Below are 16,230 nucleotides of genomic sequence, written 5' to 3' on the forward strand. Positions count from 1 at the left end.
TTTTCAACATCAATTTCCACTACTCTCCCTTCGGGCATACCACTCTTCATTCAGATATGAAGCATTCTGATCTGTTTCCTGCCTCCAGGTCTTTGCACATGCACTTTCTCTCTCTGGTTTTTCACTTCATCCTACTCTCTTCTGGGAAAACTACTCACCATTTCTCAGGAATGATCTGAAAAAAAGCTGACTCAAACCATCCCATGGCAGAAATTGCTAGCTGTTTACCAAAATCCATTGACTCTTTGGAACTATTTGCCAGACATGTAACTGAGTGAAACCGAAATGGAAGGGATGCGTGTTACTATAGGGAAAAGGCTTTTATGAACTAGTGTGTCTCTTACAGCTCTCATTTTCCTCTCCCTGGATTCATGTGAAAACAAGGCCCAGTAGAATTGCAGAATCACTTGGAAACCGGATCAGTGAGTCCTGACTGAATGGAGGAAAGCCACACCTTAAAGAGTACATCTTCCATGGACAACCAAGCAAGTTTAGTGCTACAGTTTTTTATGATCTTCCGTTGCCTATTTTCATTTCTTATCGATTTTAAATATCCATAATTGACATTATTATTGCCAAGCACAGTTGAAGACAGAACAGAAAAATAAACAGAGTCACAAGACTTGTGTTATGCTTATGGAGGGGTAAAACATAAACAAACCAACACATATTTACCATTACTGGTATAAAAAGAGAAGAATAAGGTGATTAAGAAAGCTAATTACGGAGGTAATGTTACCAAAATTGGCAAAATGGGAAAGTCCAGAGCTCAGTCCCTCCTCAAATGTAATTAATGAACTGGCAAGAATCAACAGAAATGACTTTCCAGAACACTGGAATCTATTTGAAACCTTACCACAAACAGGGGATGTCTTGAAAACAGAAGCTGTTGCTTTGTGCGCTGTCCTGGTTTAAATAGCCTGACTACCAAACTCCACGCACAAGGTTGATAGCAGCAGTGAGGATGGCAGCTGGAATTCTATTTCCTCAACCAGTGCCAGAGGAAGCAGACTCTTTTTTTTGTTTGTTTTTAATTATACTTTAAGTTCTAGGTTACGTGTGCACATTGTGCAGGTTTGTTACATAGGTATACATGTGCCATGTTGGTTTGCTACATGCATCAACTCGTCATTTACATTAGTTATATCTCCTAATGCTATCCCTCCCCCAGGCCCCCACTCCCTGACCGGCCCTGGTGTGTGATGTTCCCCACCCTGTGTCCAAGTGTTCTCATTGTTCTCACCCACCAATGAGTAAGAACATGTGGTATTTGGTTTTCTGTCCTTGTGGTAGTTTACTGAGAATGATGGTTTCCAGTTTCATCCATGTACCTGCAAAGGATATGTACTCATTCTTTCTTATGGCTGCATAGTATTCCATGCAGTATTCCATCCATGGTGTATATATGTCATAATTTCTTAATCCAGGAAATAGACCATATTCTGAAAGAATTGTACTTGAAGCGTCAGTCTGCCTGGTGACTCCTCAAATCCATGTGCAAAGTCCTCCCTTTGCTTTGCCTGACATGGAGTCCTCCCAGGGCTGGACAACTTTCTGGGCAGCTATGGCTAAAAACTTTGAAAGATACAGGTATTGGCCTCACCAGCCTGGGGCAAGAAACATCATTTTTTTATTTTCAGAATTATATTGGCTATTCAAGTTTATTTTCATTTCCATGTACATTTTGAACCAACTTATTGATTTTGGCCAAAATACTGATAGGATTTTAGGGAAATTGTGTTAAATCTTTACATCATTTATGGAAAAATTGACAGTGTTACTTCTCATAATGACAATGGTGTATAGCTCCTTTTATTTAAATCTCCTTTAATTTGCTTTATTGTCCTATTATAGTTTTTAGTATGAAGCTCTTGAACACATTCTGTTGGATTTGTACCTATATAGTTCATTTTGTATTACCTTTTTTTTTTTTTTTTGAGATGGAGTCTCACTCTGTCGCCCAGGCTTTATTTTATTATCTTTTTTTTACCTTTACATACTTTAAAAAATAAAAACAATAACACTATACCTTGTTGTCCTCCGTATTTGTTGCCCTTTCACTTTCTATTTTAGGCTTTTGTCTTCAGAAGCAAAGAGTTTGGTCAAGGCTTTTTGCCTCTTCCCTTGTGGCGGCTGCTACCTTCTTCCAGGCCTGTACCAGGTAGGTGGTCTTATCCTGCCTTTTACTCATTGCTCAGACTAACTTCTGTGTGCCTTATGGAGTTTCATGATGAATAGCAGAAGAGTGCCTACAAAATCTCCAACATGTCTGCAGCTCTCATGTAAAGCTACAGTCAGTCTTTAGCAACAAACTGAAAATTGTAATGGAAATTTTTTTTCTTTTGAAACGGACCTATTAAGGCCATCAAAAAAAGTTTTAAATTAACATAGAAATCGACATTTCTAGTCTTAAAACTTGAAAAGTGCACTTGTTTTATCTGAGTTCTTTCCTCTGGAAAAGACCCTCAGGACTCTCAAAAGGTATCAAACAAGTAAAACTCACCAGCTTATCACATCCAGACAGTGAGATGCCAGGCCCTGCATTTGTCATGATTCCTTCCTACCCCTCTCGAGTGCCTATGTTCCCACACATAGTTACATTTCTTCCCTGCTATATAAACCCTCTAAGTTTAGTCAGTCAGAGAGATGGATTTGAGACTGATATCCCATTTCCTCTACTGCAGCCCCTGATTAAAGCCTTCTTCCTTGGCAATCATCACTGTCTTAGTGATTGGCTTTCTGTACTGCAAGCAGCGGGACCAAGACTGAACCCCTGGGTTTCAGTAACAGATTTTGGTTCCCTGACAGAAACCTGTTGCTTGTGGCTCAGCTGCCATGGGCTGGGAGCCTCAGAAGCCCTCCTGAGCAGTGTTTTGCGTCCAGACAAGATCTGCTGCTCTCAGTTTGGAAAATTTTAAAGGAATTTCCACTTGCAGGCTAACAAGCCCAGCTGACTGACAGAGAGAAGCACTCTGACTGTTTCAGTATGGACACTTGGGGGCTTGTTCGTAATTGTGTGTTGTGTGTGTGTCCAGACAAGTGAGTGTGTTTTGTGGCTACCACATAGTGCTATCTGCTTCTCTGAATTTGGAAAATTCTGAAGGAATTTCCATTTCAAGGTTGAAAAAGCCCAACATATTGAGAGGAATGCACCGTGACTGTTACAGTTTGGACACTCTTGGGGATTGTCTGTTGCTGCAGAAGTTGAACTGTGTTTTGGTTATTTTGTGTGTGTGTGTGTGTGTGGGTGGGTGGGTGGGTGTGAATATAAGTTATGGGAAATTAGAATTTGCTAAACTGATATTTGTTTTGCAATGCTGTTTGGCCCCAGTATTCTTTGGAGTTTGGAGTTTGCTGTTGAATTAAAAAGTGAGATGAATTTCTATGTATTCAGGTTTTTATGTTGCTGTTCTAAGCATGGTTGGGCCTCCTTGTTAGGGTCCAAGTGATATCCTTCTGTGGTGCTGTTTGGCTCCAGTGTTCTTTAGAGTCTGGGGAAGTTTGGTCATCAAAAATTAAATGGCTTTACTAAAAAGTGGAAATGGCTTTACCAAAAAGTTTGGTTCACAGCCTTCATTGGATTGCCTACTGGGGCAAAAAAAAATATGTAGCTATGTAAACTGGTGAGTTTGTACAGCTATCTCATGGCTACAGTTCTGAAATAAAAGCCATTGGATCTTTGTTTTTATGTGTGTATACATTCTGTATGTATTTATGTATGTACATTTATTATGTTAAATGTTGTATCTACCAAATTGGCTTACAAATGAAAGAGCACTCATAAATTAAGTGAGTCCAAAGTATTTTTCAAGTCCCCATGACATAAGTAAACCTTTAATAAACAATCTGGTTTTAAAATTATTGATAAAATATAAATAGAACTATCTTCAGAATTGTCAGCATACATCTTTGTCTGGGTTTATATTTGTCTCTGCTAGATATTTTGAGGTATTAAGGTTTGGCATAGAACATTATAAAATGATAAACCCAGCCAAAATGAACTAACCTTGGTGTATGTCACTTCTTTGACAAATGAGACTAATTTAATGCTGTTAGCTGAATCTTCTGCGTTATTGCCAAAAATACCTGTGTAGTTAATGTTAAAGTTCTTAACTAGGTGAGTATTTGATGTTCACTGACTATTAAAAAAAATGGTTAACAAGGAAATAGCTAACTTTAAATGAGGACAAGCTGTGTCTAGTATCACAGTTTTCAAAAGTAACTAGAACTTAAAAATGAATAAAATGAGTACATGTAAGTGAGATAAATGTTGTAGGTAAACTTTTTGTGTAATATAAGTTCTTAAACTTGTTTTGGAATTTTTTTTTTTTTTTTTTTTTTGAGGCAGAGTCTCGCTCTGTCACCCAGACTGGAGTGCAGTGGCATATCGGCTCACTGCAAGCTCTGCCTCCTGGGTTCACGCCATTCTCCTGCCTCAGCCTCCTGAGTAGCTGGGACTACAGGTGACCACCACCATGCCTGGCTAATATTTTTGTATTTTTAGTAGAGATGGGGTTTCATCATGTTAGCCAGGATGGTCTCAATCTCCTGACCTCATGATCCTCCCGCCTCGGCCTCCCAAAGTGCTGGAATTACAGGCGTGAGCCACCGCGCCTGGCCTGTTTTGGATTTTATGATAGATGCTCACTGGATATCTGGGACATTTACAATTAAGAGAAGTTTATGATATTGGGAAATATGTTTCTAAAAATTGTGGAATGGTTCCCATCAATAAAATGCTAATATTGAATAGTCAGTTCAGGATTTCTTAATTCCTAGGTTTTCACTAAAATTTGAGGTTACTAAGGGTAAGAATTATATATTCTGGTTAATATATAATTATGTATATAAAATATGCCAAAGATGTGTTTTTATAGAGAAAAAGAATCATTTTACTAATTTGTAAGTTATCAAAAGTTAATTCAAATTATGTATTAGAAAAGGTTATTTACAAAACAGGGTAGCAAGGAACCAGTAAATATTGAAGAGAGATGTAAACATAGTTATGGATATGAAGATGTGTTTTTGGTAAGGAAGGTTATAAAGAAAAACTTATAGTTTTGCATGGGAAAAGATCATGTGTGGTGAATTATTCTCCTAAACTAAAATGACTGGATGACTGGTTGTTTATTAAAAAAAAAAAAGAAAGAAAGAAAGAAAAAAATAAAAAGAAAAGAAAGAAAATTTAGGACAAAACAGAAAATTCAAGCATATCATAGATGGTCTGTGTAAGTCATATGCAGTTTTTACCCTGTTTCTCCATGTGTCTGTATTCATGCACATACAAAGAAAATAGAAAGTGGAAAAAGTTTAAGTAATAAGATATTATTTAAAGCCTGATAGAAAATTGGATAAATTTGGTTGATTAATATTGCTTATAGTTAAGGCTCTTTGTCTTGATGAAGGTAAAATAAGAAATATAATAAATAAATAAATACATTGGCAGTTTGGCATTCTTTTTTAATATAATTAAACATGCAGCTAGATTTAGAGTGGCATGCGTCACCATGCCCAGCTAATTTTTGTGTTTTTAGTAGAGACAGGGTTTCGTCATGTTGCCCAGGATGGTCTCGATCTCCTGACCTCATGATTCACCTGCCTCCACCTTCCAAAGTGATGGGATTACAGGCATGAGCCACCACGCCCAACCAATTTGTCTCTTTGCGTTACAGTGCTCTCTTAGTTCTACCATCCATGGACAGCAGTGTGTTAGAAAGTCAGTAGGCCACTTGCCTCATTGCATGGGGTGGCCACCCTCCACCAGCAAGGACAAAGGGCTGGTGTGTTGGCCTTTCTGGATAGCCAGACACAGGAGTTCCTGAGCTCTTGTCTGGTGTCCATGAAGAATGAGGTTGCACAGACAATTGAAGGGCAGAGAATTTTATTAAGCAATGAAAATGGCTCTCCATGGAGAGGCAAGCTGCAGAGGATACTGGATGGGCTGGTCATTTTCCCGCATAGTCAGGTTGTCTCTTCCATAGCCCAGCCATCTCTTCCCTGAAGCCCAGCCATTTCACTGAAGTCTGGCCATCTTCCCCTCTACCAAATGAGTCTGGGGTCTTCAGAGGCACAGGTTGGGGGTGGGTGGGCTGTAGGTAGTTTTGGAAAAGGCAACATTCAATTGGTAAAAGTACACTATTTAGGGATATAGTGGGCAAACAGGAATAGCATTTCTCACTTTGATGTTTCAGTTTCAGGCATGGATTGAAGGTAGGGTTTCACTGGGGACCCAACCTTGTCTGCCTAGAATTTCTCTGCCTCTTACCTCTATCATTACTTTGATAAGATGGGCAAAGAACCTGCCAATTTTTGATGCTTTTGGTTACAGTTCTGTCACTAAAATGCTAGCAGTTAGACATATGCAAGGAGTAATCTAACCACTTTAATACAATGAAGTGCTGCAGGCAGTCACCACAGGACACTAAATCATAGTGTTTTAATTTGTAATATAATCGACAGAATGATAGGATTTTCTGTAGTATAAATATCCTATGAACTAATCCTTGTGCTATTAAGTTACAGGGCTTTGACTTCGGGGTCTGAAAAAGTCACTGCTATATCTTGAGCATTGACAGTAGTCGAATCCTTGTCTTCAGACCTGGGAAAACATGACAATCAAAATGAACAGTTTTCTTGAGACACAGGGTCAGAAATTAAAACTATTCAGTTGAGGCCCAAGGACTATTGTAGAAAAGGTGGGCATGTGAGATTGTAAGAACCGATTGAGGGCTAAGATTAGTTCAGAATTTTTCTATGAATTAAACATTAATATCAAAAGCACACTGATGCGAGGCCTGAATCTGGGCTCATGTGTCATAATGATAGGGTTTTCTTGGAGTATTGATCTACTCTTTAATGAAGAATTGTAAAAGCTTATAAAAAGTTTACGGATATCTTACCTTATGATCAAACTGATTTTAATTAAATAGACATGCTTATAAAATTTATTAAAATAACTTTCACATTAATAATATATCATACAAAGGTAACATTTTAATTTTCACTTTTGAACATGATGTTGTGTAATATTATTGAGAGAAAATATTTTTGCTTACCTTTTAGGTGAACTGCAGGGAAAAAGTGGAGGAGGGAGAGACAGATTCATTTGGCCTCATACTGTCTTTATTAAGTCTTATTGTTTGGGAACCTGAGTCTCCTCTCTATCAAAAGGTAAACATTTCAATTTTATCATTTTGGCTAAATGAATGACTATTTTATTGTGACCTGTGATCCTATTTTGTGATTTCAAGTGTCTTAATACTTTTATATTCGTCAATCTTCCCAAGAGCAAAATTTCAAGTTCTAAAGCCAGACTTTTTTACCTCAGAATAACTATTTTGGATATTAGGTTTCCTGAAGTCCAAGGAGATATAACTTTTTCCTTTTGAGCTATTTATAACCTTTAACAATTGAGTATACTATGATAAACATAATTTGAGGCACATTTCTCCATCTGCCTAATTTCTCCAGAATTTGTAAATTATTTGTATTTATGAATATTTTGAATTCATACAACTTCTTTGAATAAGTTCAATAAGAATCTATTTTCTAACAGGACACAAGTGGAGGTACTGGTTATTTGCTCAGGGCTTTAACTGAAATGGTTTTGTGAGAGGTCTAGCAAGGCCAATTTAGGAGAACCTATGTGGACAATTAGTCTTGCTGCATTTTGTGTGGGTAATTAGGCCAAGTATATGGGACTGCAGCTTACTTTGCAGGTAGGTTGATCCTGCATGATCTGCCTTTGGTGGAAGTGGGGGACTGGAGAGAGAAAGATTGTGTTTCAGAAGAAAACTAGTCACCCATGCTATGGAGCTTCCCATGACTCCCCTCCTCAGCATGAAGAAGACAGAAAAATTGACAACAGATTCACCATGATTGAAGAATGGATAAATAGAAAAAAGGGGCTGAAACCAACCCAAATGTCCCATAGACTCTTTGCTTTTATTTTGATAAACATAGAAATTGACTCTTCTGGTCTTAAATCTTGAAACTTATGCCAGTTTTATCTGGGTTCTTTCCTGAGAAATGGACCCTCAGGACTATTAAAAAGTATCAAAGAACTGAAACATGCATCTAGGCAATAATATGCTGGGCCCCGCATCCATGATTGCTTCCTTACCCCACCTGAGTTCCTGTTTTTTTCATGCATAGTTACATTTCTTCTTTGCTAAATAAAGCCATAATTTTCGTTCATCAGTGAAATGGACTTAACACCCATTTCCTTGGGTGCAGAACCTGATTTGCTTGCTTCCCTATTAATACTCATCATTTTAGTGATTGGCTTTCTGTGCTGAGAGAAACAACATTTCAGTGACTGGCTTTCTGTGCTGAAACCCTGGCATTTAGATAACACTTTAATGACAGTATTATTTTCCTTACCCTCTGCCATCAGTGAGCCAGTCTATTTCTCCTTACATGCATCTATTACTATTTATTTATTTATTTATTTTTAATTTTTTTTTTTTAGATCATCGTACCTTTGATGTTATTTCTGTAGAAATAATACCCCTTCCAGCTTTATACTTGCATTACTCAGGGCTCTCTAGAGGGACAGAACTAATAGGATATATGTATATATAAAAGGGAGTTTATTAAGGAGAATTGACATACATGATAACAAGATAATCTCCCCTGATAGTCCATCTACAAATCGAGTAGCAAAGAAACCAGTGGTGGATTACTTTGAGTTCCAAAACCTCAAAAGTAGGGAAGCCGACAGTGCAGCCCTCAGTCTCTGGCCGAAGGCCCAAGAACCTCTGGCAAACTACTGGTGTAAGTCCAAGAATCCAAAAGCTGAAAAACTCAGAGTCTAATGTTTGAGGGCAGGGAGCATACAGTATGGGAGAAAGATGGAAGCCAGAAGACTCAGCAAGTCAAATCCTTCCAACTTCTTTCTGCTTGTTTTATTCTAGCCACGCTGGCAGCTGATTAGATGGCGCTCACCGAGACTGATGGTGGTTTTGCCTTTCCCAGTCCACTGATTCAAATGTTAATCTCCTTTGGCAACACCCTCACAGACATAACCATACTTTGCATTCCTCAGTCCAATCAAGTTGACAATGAATATTAATCATTACACTACACTACTTCTTAGGCAAAAGTTGGAATCCTGATTTATATTTTAATTTATATAATTTCATTGATTGTGATAATATACTCCTTTGGGTACTTTCTTGTAGATTCCTTCATTTTAATAATGTAATTTATATTCTAGGTTTCCCAAATTGTCAACAGTTTTAAGAATCTTTTACAACAACTTCCTCTCACTCACTAGTGTGATTCCCATAGAGAGATAATCTATCAGTCCAAAATACAACTCAATTCTTGATGTGTTTTCTTTTCTGTCTAATATCTGTAGTGAGTGTTTCATCTTATATTCCTTCCTTTAGCATCCTAAGTCTATAAATTTGCCAGACACGTGGATTACAGAAAGAGCTATTTATCCTTCCAAAACTAGAATCATTGAATTCATTTTAAATTCCCCTAATAAGGCATAAAGTAGTCTGTGCTGATGCCTTCAAATCTAGACATATCCATGCTGAATGGTTTTCTGACAACTCTCAGTATTGATTCTGCCACTGCAGCTTTAAAAAGTTCTGTCGATTTTCATTCATCAGAGCTACTTCTGGGAAAGACTTTTCAGTTTGTTTACAAACTCTCTTTCTCTCTTATTCGATCTATTCCATATTACTCTGTTTTCTAGCAACACTCCAAGATTTATTATAAGTTTAAAATTTACCTTTATAAAAACTGCTTATTTGTAGAAGGAAATAGCAAGTATATTTAGAAGCAAAGATAGAACTAGAACAAGAAAGACCCAACTATGCAAACGTACTGTAAAAGCTGGCTAAAGTCAGGATAATAGATGGATTCAAAACTTTTGGGTGTAAATTTACTGATTAATGATGTATTTAAAAGAAAGAAATGAACTTTTGCAATGAGCTAGTTATGGCACTTAGTATCTCATTCAAGTTGTCAAACAGTATCATCAATAGTGGTAAATGATAATTAAGATTGATCAATTAATGTGGAACTATTTTAACAGTTTTTTAAGTTTGAGGAAATTATACTATTGTTTTTAAAAAACAAAGATAAATAATGGATACCATCATGTTGAAAATGATTATTCCACATGACATTACCTAATCAGAGCATCAGCTTCTGAGTTGCCTTTTAAGACCATAATACAAGGTGATGGTGGGAGTGGATGCTTTATGCTCAATAGTTATGCATCAATGGTAAGGAGAGGGCTATTTAAAGTAAGAAAATGGCAAGTGGAGCATGTAATCATAAAATTGATCCACATTTTATGCTCATGCTTCTCTTGTAAGGTGTATTTTTTTAATTGATTAACAGTAGTAAACCTGCTTTGTGTATGCATATATATGTGTATATACATATATTTCATTTCATGATTTCATTTCATTTCATTGTATTATATATATATGTATATATACATATACAATGAAAGTGGGAGAAACAGTTTTTTTAAACCAAAAATGGAAAACAAACCCCAAAATTGAGCAAATTTTATGATGTGAGTCTGAAAATATATCTAAGAGAGTGTGGGCAAACTTCAAGAGTTGCATCTTCAAATGATATGGTATATGTACGTGTGTGTGTATGTGTGTGTGCATATGTGTATTCATGTATATTTTTTCTTCTCTCCAGTTCTTTTCTTTCATTCTGAATTCCAATTACACAGATTTCAGACTCTAATATTATCTAACTGATTCTATGGCTCTGTTCATTTCCATTTATATTTGTGTGTGTGTGTGTGTGTGTGTGTGTGTGTGTGTGTGTGGTGGTGATGGCGGTGGTTGTTTTTCGCTTATTGCTCTTCCTTCAAGGTCACTTTCTCTTTCCCTTGTAATCTCCATTAAGGTTTATGTTCATCTAGCGAGTTTACTATTTCAGAGATTGTACTTTTCACATCTAAGTTACATTTTACATTTGCTTCTCCTTATAATATGTAGATATATGAATAATTCCTATCTTTCCTTAATTATAAGCATATTGTGGTGATCTTTTTTTATGGTAGTTATAGCTGCTATTTTAACATTGATGTCTGCTATTTACAATATTGAAGCTATCTTGTCATTGGTGTCATTTTTTTCCTTTTGAGAATGTTTCCCATGTTCCCAGTTTTTCTTATATAGAGTAATTTTAGATGGAGTCTTCAGAATTATGAATAGAAACTTGGAAAGACAGAAGATTATGTCATTTTTCTCCCTTGAGAGTTGTTTCTGTTTAGCATTCAACTATCTTCACTGGACACAAATCAAACCTGTTTATTGGCCCCATCCACTGTCTCATTTTAGATATATAATTTTTTGCTGAATTTTTTTCTTAAATCTATTCCATACATGCATAGTTCAAGGGTCAGATAGAGCTATAGTAGAGATAATTTGCCATCTTTTTTTTTTCTTTTCTCCAATTTTCAATTTTCACAAGTTTTTCCTCTTTTTGCAGCAACCACTGATTCCCCATTTTCAGTTCTCTAATTTTCCAGGCAACAATGATGGGATTTCCACTGACACCTGGTATACTATAACATGCAGACTCTCCAGATAAAATCCACAAAAAATTGAATCGTACTTCATAAAAATCCCCTTCTCTTACCATGTACCTGCACCAAAATATGACAAATTCTTTTGTTAACCAGTGCTGTCTTGTATCATATCAAATTTCATAGTGGTTTTCTGAAGGCAGCCATTTCGGTGAGATCTTATTCATTAACAGGTTATGTCCTGTCAATATTCTTTTCTGATTACATGTTATATTAGACTGATTGTGGTTCAGGCTTTTAAAATGATTCCTTGGCCAGTAATGCTTCAGACCTTTACTTTGATGGTGATGTATGTCACTGAAACTAATCTTCAAATATGGTTGCATTGTTCTTTTGACCAGAATATTCTCTCCTTTCTGTGATCAGCAACAACCCCATTGTACATCTAGCATTGTTTTATCATCACTATTTGCTTAACTATTTATTTCAGTAAAGCATATGCATCTTACAATTCAGAACCACACTTTAATATTTTTCTTTATCACCAAGGTCTATCTAGTCCTCATTCATAAAGAGTAGTTAATATATGTACATTGGGTGAATGAAATGATTAAGATGAGTAAAATTATACTACACCATTCTGTAATCTCTGCTGCTCCCTTGCTGATAGGGAACTTATTTGGTGTAAGTCTTGCCTCTGGATCTGAGAAAATTTTGAATATTATTTCAAGAAAATAATCATGGAAGCTAGATGAATGCTAAAGTTAAATGGAAACATATCAATAAAGTGAATTTAAAAAATAGTTGGGGAAGGTGACTTTCCTGAAAGATATTCAAAACTTGTAAAATGTTACTAAATGTTTCAACGAGCACTTCAGTTATCAAGAGAAGTACTCCTCTGGTAACTTGAAGAAATATGCATCCTTCAAGTGCTGCATTATTCACATGGGAAAAACAGCTTAATAAATAAATCACAAGGCAGAAATGCAGACTTTTTAATATATGATAAATAAGGATGTTCTGCACATTCTATAGTAGACACACATCTTTTTGGTGCTGCCTAGCATTTTGTAAAACATCTGACTCATTACTTGTCCTAGAGTCTCAGCCTTGAACAATGCAACATAAAAATAGTTCTTTGTAGAGACTTCTAGTTACTATCTCAGTCTAAAGATCACTAAGGACTTAAAAAATACAGTATTTAAAGTTATTTCACCTTTAATACTTCTCACTGAGATGTGTATTACGTGGTTGTGAAAACGATCATTATTACCTTTTATCTAATTATGTTAATTTGAAGTATATTTTAAGACATCCTTCTGCCCTCTATAAAAATATAGTAAGAAAAAGTAATAATAGATTCAAATTCAGTATATAGTTGTGATACTCTGTGCTAGGTACTATTGTAGATATTAGAGACTTATATGACCTTCACTCAGGGGAATTTTAATTGATTCAGAAAATACTATAGAACACAAAATATGCTCCACTTATATTAACAATAAAGACTACATTGACAAAAAGATTGAAAGTATTGAAGGACTTGATAGGATAATAGATATCACCAATAATCCCTTTTGTTGAGGAATGTTAGCACTCTAAATCATTTTTCATACCAATGTTTTCACACAAGATAAGTTATGTATGGGCCGTATAACATTTTTTCATTTTGTAACTTATTTCATCTAATTTTTATGTCCCAATTAGCCTGATTATTATACATTTTATATTATACAAATATCAAAATATTACACATACCTCAAAAATATGTGCAACTATTATATATCCATTTAAAAAAGAAAAGTGTTAACTACATATGTTTATGTAATATTTTTTGAAATGTTATCTCTGCCTTTGTAGCTTGTCTAAAAAATATAATATTCAAAATATATTATTTTTTAAAATATAGAAATTATTTATTTGTCAATATAATTATATTTTCACTGATAATTATGACATGTAAGAGGTAAAAAGTAATTTTACACATTCATATAAATCAGATATCCATTTACAAAAGTTATCTGCAATATATCCTCTTCTTGGTCCCATGATTAAAAAAATAAAAATAAAAAATTGACGTATCTGCTAAGGGGATCAAACTCCATCATTACGGTCAGTAGTCACACTTGGCCCTACTTCTTACCACACTCATACAAGATAGCTTTAAGGATCTAAAGTAAAGTGACACTGGTGGTTATGTTGAAGAAAAAAAGAGTGTGATCATAATATGTTGGTTTGCTTCGTGTTAAAAAAAAAAAAAAGAAAGCTAAAATTTTTTTGCAAATAATTTAGGCAGGAGTACATGTCAAACTTTTGCTTTATTTTGCTGTAAGGTAATAAAGGCCTTAAGCAAGCAAAGTAAATATATTACTCTCATGAGGGTGATTTTTTTAAGACAAGATAAAGCCAAAACTTAGTTACTACAATTAGTTGCTAGTACCATAATCTCTTTATCAATATAAACTTAAATTGTATGTTTCAGTATTTGTAGCAAATATGTGGGAGACATAGACTAAGATTAGTCCCCTCTCTAATCTATACTTTGGTAAGTCCTCCGAAGTTCTCTTTAAACAAGAAACCTACAGTATATCACGCAGTCATATCTCCTGACTTGTGGAGAAATTCTACTAAGAAAATGATTCTGACATCTGAGATGTGTGAAAACAAGGTGTAAAGATAGTGTACAATGTTCAAGTCCCTCACTGCAGTTGTCACTATGGTCAACCCTACTCTGGTGGTTCAGTGGCTCAATGACCTAAGCCATTCAATTCCCTCTTCCCTTTTGTTTTCTTAAAGTGTGTTTGATTTAACTTTCTTACCATGAGCAGCACAAAGTCAGAGATAACCAGGTCCAGGCAGCCTTGTGTCTTTCCACAATGTCACACTTTTATTGATGCAATTTCAATCCTAAAAGCAAGCCTCATGGGGTATGCAAGGATGTAGTTCTTCTTAGTTCATCCTGCTCACAATAGTCGGAGCTGTGAGCACACAGGCTCAAGCAATTCCACAAATCAGTCAATATTGTAATCCATATACAATAGTATACATAGTTAATATAAAAATATTATAAATTAAACAATCCACAGCAAACAAAGTATACTAACATTTAATATCCAGAGAAAAGGGTTAGGAAAAAGGGTTAATGAATCAGTTCATGGAAAGCAGCATGGACAAAAACAATGTCCTACCTTGGCCCTGTACAGACCATGAGCATCAGCGACTTGCAAGGAAATGTCTTTGATGTTGTAGCAGAGCCTTAGGCTGGGGTTGCCAGGTGCTTATCACAAGTGGCAGCAAGACGTTGTCTAGTAAAATGTATGTTTAGAGCTGAAGAAGTCCTGCTCTTTTTATGGCCACAGAATCTTCTGGTGAGGGCTGATAGTGGAAGAGTGTGCTTGGTTATGTCCTTATCTGGTTGGATGCAGTCTTTATTGATTAGGTAAAGCATCTTGTCTCTGTTGGCATGGTGCCTATTGACATGTAAGATGGAGCCTTTTTCTAAGATGGAGTTACCTGTGTACGGGGTGCTGTATAAATCTCTTCTATTAGAAACAGAAGTATCTTGATTATTACGAAAAAAGATCACATAAAATGTCATGGAAGTTTGACAAGATTCAACATAGAAAGTTTAGAACACCAAAGGAGAAAGCTGTGAAAACAAAATGGGAAAGCGAAATGAAATCATGGCATTATGAAAGTGTCTCAGTGATGTTTTGGGACCCAAAAAGAAAAATATTAGAAATATACTTTATACTTTTATGGAGAAGAAACTGGAAGTCATTTTTGTCTTATTTTCTCTCCTAAATATTATGAGCTCAGTTGGCATTACATACATGTTGACAAAATTTTAGTGTGTTTTAGGCACCAGAAACCTTGACAAACATTGAAATAAACTGATGAATATCAACTAATTGTTAGACTTATTGTTCATAGCAGTTGAGGCTTCCTGAACTAGAGGCATTTTTAAGAAGATTGAAATATCATTGTGCACAATATGGGCAATAGTATGAGAGTGCTGATGGTACAGAAGAATGGAAGTCAATGAAAAATATTTGACTTAAATGATGCATTAGAAAGTTAGACGTCTTTAAGTCTTGATTGAGCAATATCAAATCTATTGCACTCTCATAATTTGGGGATTCTTGGAGATTCCTGGATTGTAATATTTCAAAGATATTCTGGAAATAAAATGAATCAAGAAGAACTGAGGTGAGGACATGCAACCAAATCCAAGAATGTCTAAATTTATAAATATTTTTCAAAGAATTTGAAAATATGAGTGTTTATATTAAATTTTTAAGAAGCCTTTAAAAAAGTTAATTTCTAACTAAATAAATTTCAGGTCTGTCATTATTGTATTTTAAAAATGTCTTTAAAATAAAATTAGCTCTGATTTATAAAAAGTACTTGTTGCAGATCTTCGGTTTAAGAACAACAAAAACAAATTATTTTGCTGTGTTGACCAGATTCCTAATAAGAATTGTTACTACACCAAGCAAGTTAACTATCTTAATGTTTACTCTAATAAAGTTAGCTTCTTAAATGTTGTACTCACACAGCCTTTCCTTTAACCTGCCCTTAAACTTAGGTTCATGGAAAGGTCACTGCTAACAATGATACACTTTGAGTGCCTTAATGATGGATTTTTATTCAGTTGCTCATCACCAGGGGAGTTATATATCTAGAAAGAAGGGAGCAGTAATTAAAAGCACAGAATG

At 35.4% G+C, this 16,230-nt stretch overlaps 1 long non-coding RNA gene across 3 annotated transcripts in view; it reads left to right on the plus strand.

The window, feature by feature from the left end:
• The window catches only part of LOC144336166 (uncharacterized), a 67,424-nt gene that overhangs the window by 22,130 nt on the left and 29,064 nt on the right, over positions 1–16,230 (plus strand). For all 3 annotated transcript variants that reach the window (XR_013407687.1, XR_013407686.1, XR_013407688.1), the window contains exons 4-5: positions 347–2,161; positions 7,063–7,170. This is a non-coding gene — a long non-coding RNA (uncharacterized LOC144336166). The remainder of the gene's footprint in view (positions 1–346; positions 2,162–7,062; positions 7,171–16,230) is intronic.

The sequence above is a fragment of the Macaca mulatta genome, chromosome 17, assembly GCF_049350105.2.
Source record: "Macaca mulatta isolate MMU2019108-1 chromosome 17, T2T-MMU8v2.0, whole genome shotgun sequence".
NCBI classification, from domain to species: Eukaryota; Metazoa; Chordata; class Mammalia; order Primates; family Cercopithecidae; genus Macaca; species Macaca mulatta.